We start from the raw sequence: 6,176 nt of genomic DNA, 5'->3' as shown, positions 1-6,176 counted from the left end.
GGAAAACTTAGTTTGCTAGTCTATTATTTTAGAAGATAGGGAATTACTCACAAGGTAGTTCTCTCCCAATTACACTCTCAAATCCATGTATGGTCCATAACGTCAACCACAACTTCAAAACTCTAGTCTCACATATAACTCAAACTTTACGCAATCGAATGTTTAGATAAATCACACATAATTTCAAATTAAGCATCTAAACTCTAAAATACCCAAGAACGCCAACTCACTTCCAAGAAGTTAACCGCTCAACATAGGGGTTGGGGTTCAAAACAAAATGCTTTCCTCAAAACACAACTCGACCAAGGTGAACATCTCACAAAGGAAAAAGGGAAGTGCCTTCAAAAGGGTATGATAAGAGGGGGAGATACAAATGGTAAGTTGGAAGGAAAGATACAAAAGTCATTAACAAGGGGCGAGAGCCGAGGTAAGGCCAACAACGATGTCAAAGATAGAGTTTTATAGGTTACCATAATCAAATTTAAAGAAGGAGCACGACGAAGTGAGGAAGAGAGGTATGAACGGTAACACTTATGGTCAAAGAAAAAGGGAAATTATACAACAAGGAAACGTCGGATGCTCAAAACTCAAATAACAACATCATCCTAAACAGTTCCTACAACTTCCTAATAAAATCAATCTTACAATCACATTACCTACAAGGATTCCTCAAGATAACTTACGCTACTTTAAATCTAAGCTAATCTATGAAACAAAGTACTTCACCACACTTGTGATTCAACAATTCCCAATCACTAAACATTCGCAACGACTTCCACAAAACAAGGTCAAAACTATTAACAAGGCTATACTCATACCTGACAAATGTCAAAAGGCAACAACAATCTATGTATGGCTATCAACATCCTAATGGTATCTCTTTCCAAACTCAAATCATAAACATTACTCCATGTTTACTCCTAAAGTAACAGCGCTCAACCTACTAAGCTTTAAAATATCAAACATAAACAACAAAGCCAAGTTCTATAACCTTAGTATCATAGGCAACTCGCACTTAACACACAGAATCCACCAATCAATTAAACTCACTTTATCAAGGAACCAGGTATAAGAATCACTAAGTATGTCTCATCACACCACCAAAGTCCTTCTAAAATCACAACCCCTAAACCAAGGTTATGGGTCGAATACAAACAAACTCCACAAAGCCAAAGTATCCAACCAAGATTAACATCCCACAAAAGAAAGATAACTATCTAAAAGGCGTCAAGGGAGGACAAGCAAGGAACAAAGGACAAGTTAGGAGGGTACATGAGTAGCTTCCAAGGGAAAAAAAGAGTTTAGAAGAAAGATAGGTACCAAGAGGTAAAGAATTAGGCAAGGAACACAAAGAAGGAGGAATATCTTCGAGAAAGAAGAAGCATTCTTTAAAGGTTAAACAAACCTTCAGTTTCCGGCACTAGGCACCAAGTCTTGATCTCCACATAGGTAAGTTCACGGTCATTGATCAAAGGGCACAACAATTATTAAATGACAATGAACAACCATGTTAGAACCTAACAAAGAGCAAACACACTACAGACTACCACCTTTGGTCCTTAAGTCTACCCATCTCCCATTCATTATTCAAGGTCAAATTCAAGTTTAAATTTGGGGTACACGTGTGTGCGTCGGGAGCAACAAAGGCTCTGATACCAACTGTGAACCCCCATTATAACGCGGAAAATATAACTTATAAATTCAAGCGGAAATTAGGAATTTTTTTGAAACTTTTAAAGTTTAAAGCGCGGGTTCATTAAAACCTAAAACATAACTAGAGAATGCGAAAATAAATTTTTAAATTATACAAACGTGGTAGTCAAGGTGAGGGAAAATATATCCCTCGAATGACAAATGATAAAAGGTGAGTATAAGCAATTCTACTAAACTGACTACAAGTCCAAGGTGCTCGCTAGCTCACACGTCTAATGATACGTCTGTCGTGTTCCTATCAAAAATAAACTAACTAAACTAAATATATAGCTAGGGAAGTCAGGTCGATCTCCTCAGGGAGGCAAGATATCTGTAGAAGTCCGTCTATTTGGTCACAAATGGGGGGGGGGGGTGGTTAAATTGGTTTTCTAAACTAAAAGGTTTAAAGGAAAGAGAAGCAAAGATAAGAGCAATAATAACAGGAAAATAGAATTAAACTATCAGATAGAGAAGGGTCATGTCAGGATTTCGGTTTACTACGGTAGTCCAGTGACTCAACTGTAAACAATTTAGACAAATTAATGCGAGACAGATATGGAAAGGTCCTTCCGGTCCACTTTCTACCCTAAACTTCCACTAACTTAACTTCCGTCCTCGTCAGGGTAGTCTACTGTTCATAGCAGGCCTATTTAGTCCAATATTCCGATCCAGGATTAAATTTAGCCAGATTAAAGGGTGACTCAGAAGCGTGCACTCAACTAAGTCGGTAAAATACAGTTAAATTGCTATAGTGACAGAATCTCACAATTAATTCATCTAAACGGCTTACTACATCGTCACATTTCTACCGTAGATCCCCTAATCCCAACATGAATTAGATTTCGCTATTCATATCGCTATTTATACTATCAAAACTAACAGCAGATAAATGACCAGCATTCAACATATTAAAACGATAATTAAATTGCATAAAAGTAAATTAGGGCAGAAATTAAATAAAGTAAAACAAAGTATTAAAGTAAACAAAAGAACGATTATTATTAAGAAAGGATAAAGATATTACAATCGTGCGAATCCGGCTTAAAGAACGACAAAATCCAAGCGAATTAACCCCGAAAGCAAAGTTACAGTGAAGAATGAAAATGATAGATGAAAAACTGAGTAAAAGTGTCGATGATAATAGAATCGATAGATAGCTAATGATCTAGTAACGTAATGCTTAAATAGAAAATAAACTAAGTCCAAAAGCTAAAACAAGCTTACAGGCTAATTAAAGCCCACGCCAGCAGAAACATCTCGATCGAGTAGAATAAATCCACTCGATCGAGCAAAACACCAGAAAATCTACTCGATCGAGTAGATTAGTTACTCGATCGAGTAACCTCTCTTTTCAGCACTTCTTGATCGAGTAAATAACTACTCGATCGATCAACTGAGACCATAAAAACCACTCGATCGAGTAATAAAACCACTCGATCGAGTCTTCTTCCTTCAAATCAACCCAATCTCATCACCGAATGCCTCGTAAACCGTGCCTTCACGCATTCCAATGCAGTATCTCACTCTGGAAAATCCCGTCTCCTCTAAATGCATGCAAAAAGGACGAAAAATGGTACGATTCCACTACTTTCGCGTTCATTTCTACAAAACGAACAAAACGAACCAAAGTAGCTAATTCGGGGCATAATACTATATAAACAGTACAAAAAATGCATGGAAATACGTGCTAAAATAGGCTAAAAAGACTATACAATATGCACGTATCAAATCTCTCCAAACCGAACCTTTACTCGTCATCGAGTAAACTAAAATGCAACTAATGGAACGGAAATGAAAACTCAGAGCTAGCTTAACTTGTCTACTTGAACCAATTTAATGCAACAAAAACTAACAGTTATAACTAAGCAGTCAATACGCAAACGAGTTATAAGCTGTTCAGAAATATAGCCAACCTATCGACCTTGCAAGACCAACAAAATCGGACTCTCTCGTGGTTACTCTTCTCTCATGAAACAAAGGGTGAATGTTATTTGTAAAAGAGAGAAAGAAAGACAGTCACTCACCTAACTACGACCTACATAGCATGGATGCAACAAAAATGAAAGACAATTCAAGTACTAATGCACACACTCCAACCAATAATGTCCGTCACAGCCGAGGGCTTACAAATAATATGGGAATAGTGAGGTTCAGGTGAGAAAAGGCAAAACAAGTTATGGTAATGTGGAGGTAAAAGCGTCAAGCTAGTTCCTAACAGGACCATAATAAACCATTCGAATCTCAACTGACTAAGAAATAAACACAAGTGCCCTTCATTTGGCACACAACTCACTAATCTCATACACAATCTCCTCAAAAATATGGAATAAGAATGGAGGAGTCAGACGGTCACAAACTTTCCTTTTTAACACCGTCTAAATGAATCAAAAGAAACAAATCAAACTTTTCAAACTTTTTTTTCTTTTCTTCGCATCTTTTACTCTTTTTTTTTTCATTTTTTTTTTCTTTCACGTTTTTTTTTTCTTTCTTTTTCTCCTTCCTCTATTTACACCAACTCCATACAAATAAATACGGGCCAAACTGCAGACGAAAAATCATACAACAAAAGACATACTAAACTAGCTTGACTACGCAGGCTCAGTTTGGGATGTAGCTAATGGGTCAAAAAGGCAAGTTTTGGCTTATGTGGAGCTAAATGGGTGAAAAATATAAGGAAAAGGGGTAAATTTGCAAGTACCTCCCTGCATGTGACACCAACCACAAACCCGAATGTGTGCATTTGACAAGAAATTGAATGTCATAAGTGCAAAAATGATGAACATGCTATGCAAGGAGTACTACTCTCGATTCCTAATGAACTGATCATGAATGTCACCAGGTATGGGCTCTAAAACTCATAATTTATGGAGTAGTTTGCCAATTTATCAGGTCAAGTCTAAACAGTCAGCTATATTTGAACAGAAACTCGTAGACTAAGCGTATGACAAAGCTAATAACTATCAACAAAGTGCAAGGCTCAAGTAAAAATGACAAGTTATAGTGCAGTTTCATCACGAAAATCTACCATTCCGACTCAACCTATATGCAAAGATAAACGTGAATATTTTTGAAAATTTGAAATTTTCTAATTTTTTTGGTTTTTTTTTTGATTTTTTTTAATGAAATAAACAAACAATGCAAGCTGAAATAAATAAACGTGAATGCAAAACAAATGCAAATGCAGACTCAAAAGGATGCAATACCCTCCCCAAACCAAAACGGACAACGCCCTCGTTGTCCTCCAAAGATACACCAAAGAGATATATACAGGGGAACGGGAATATACAACAAATAAAGAATAAAAAGCAATAAAATAAAAAGGAGACAAAAATAAAAGAGTAAGATGTACATACAAAATACGAACTTCCCCAAACCAGCCAGAAAAGTGGGGAAGTGAGTAGACCAGTAGCTACTCATCAGCCTCTGATTCCTGTCGTTGTGTGCACCAAAAATAATATTTATAATACCTATTAAAACTAACAGAAGTTAGTGGTAACAGGGTCGAACCACAGAGAGGCGGGGGAGTTTATAGTTGCTTTCAATTTTAGTCAAAGGGTAACAGTTGGGGGGTTTTGATATGATTAATAACTAAACTAAATGCAAATAAAAATAAATAAGACAATAAAAATAAGCAATAAAAATAAAGATGTGAACAAACAATGAAAAGGTGCTAGGATGGTCGGGTCGCTACAGCTACGATGGCTCATAAGTCTAGGTAAGTCTCGAAATACGGTCGCGAAGGATGGGGAATACAAGTCCTCTCGGTCCGTGTTAAATAGTAACTACCTCTCGGCCTATGCTACTAATCCCTAAGTCTCATTAATACAAACTCTCGTTCTTGATTAATGATTCCTAATGCAAACTAAATTACATTATCTTTCGATCCAGCAATCTAGCCGTCTTAAATCGTTAATCTAAGTCCTTCCCGATCTTTCGATCTACGGGTTGGTCAAAACTAAGCATCTAACAAGTCTCCGCTAGGTCTCATTGATAGATATTGCACTTAACGATTCAAACGAAGAAAATCAAACACGAAGTCAGTCGATCGACCAGCTACCCCAGTCGATCGGCCAACCGACTCAATCGACCGACCAGATAAGCCAGTCGGTCGACTAAGCCCTAATCCGAGGGTACCTATTCTAATGCCATCTATGCTAATAGCTCGCCTACATCCTAGCAAGGGTGATTTACCTACACATACTAACAACGATAACAACAATGTAATTTGCGATTAAAGGAATAGAATTCATAATTAAACTAGAAGAACAATTAAATTGCATAAAGCGTTAATGACGGCTTCAGGATCTCTATACTAGCAATTCTAAACTAAAAGGTAAATAAAGTAAACTGTAAATTAAAAGGAATAATAATACCGAAATAGCAAGGCAGATGAAGATCCGAAGCAAAGATTTATTGAGAAATAAAGAATGAATAACAATCTAATGTATTGAATTATTGTAAGCTAATGATAACCTAATAGAAAC

This window comes from Silene latifolia, chromosome Y, assembly GCF_048544455.1.
Source record: "Silene latifolia isolate original U9 population chromosome Y, ASM4854445v1, whole genome shotgun sequence".
Lineage (NCBI taxonomy): Eukaryota > Viridiplantae > Streptophyta > Magnoliopsida > Caryophyllales > Caryophyllaceae > Silene > Silene latifolia.
Note: the sequence above shows the minus strand (reverse complement) of the source record.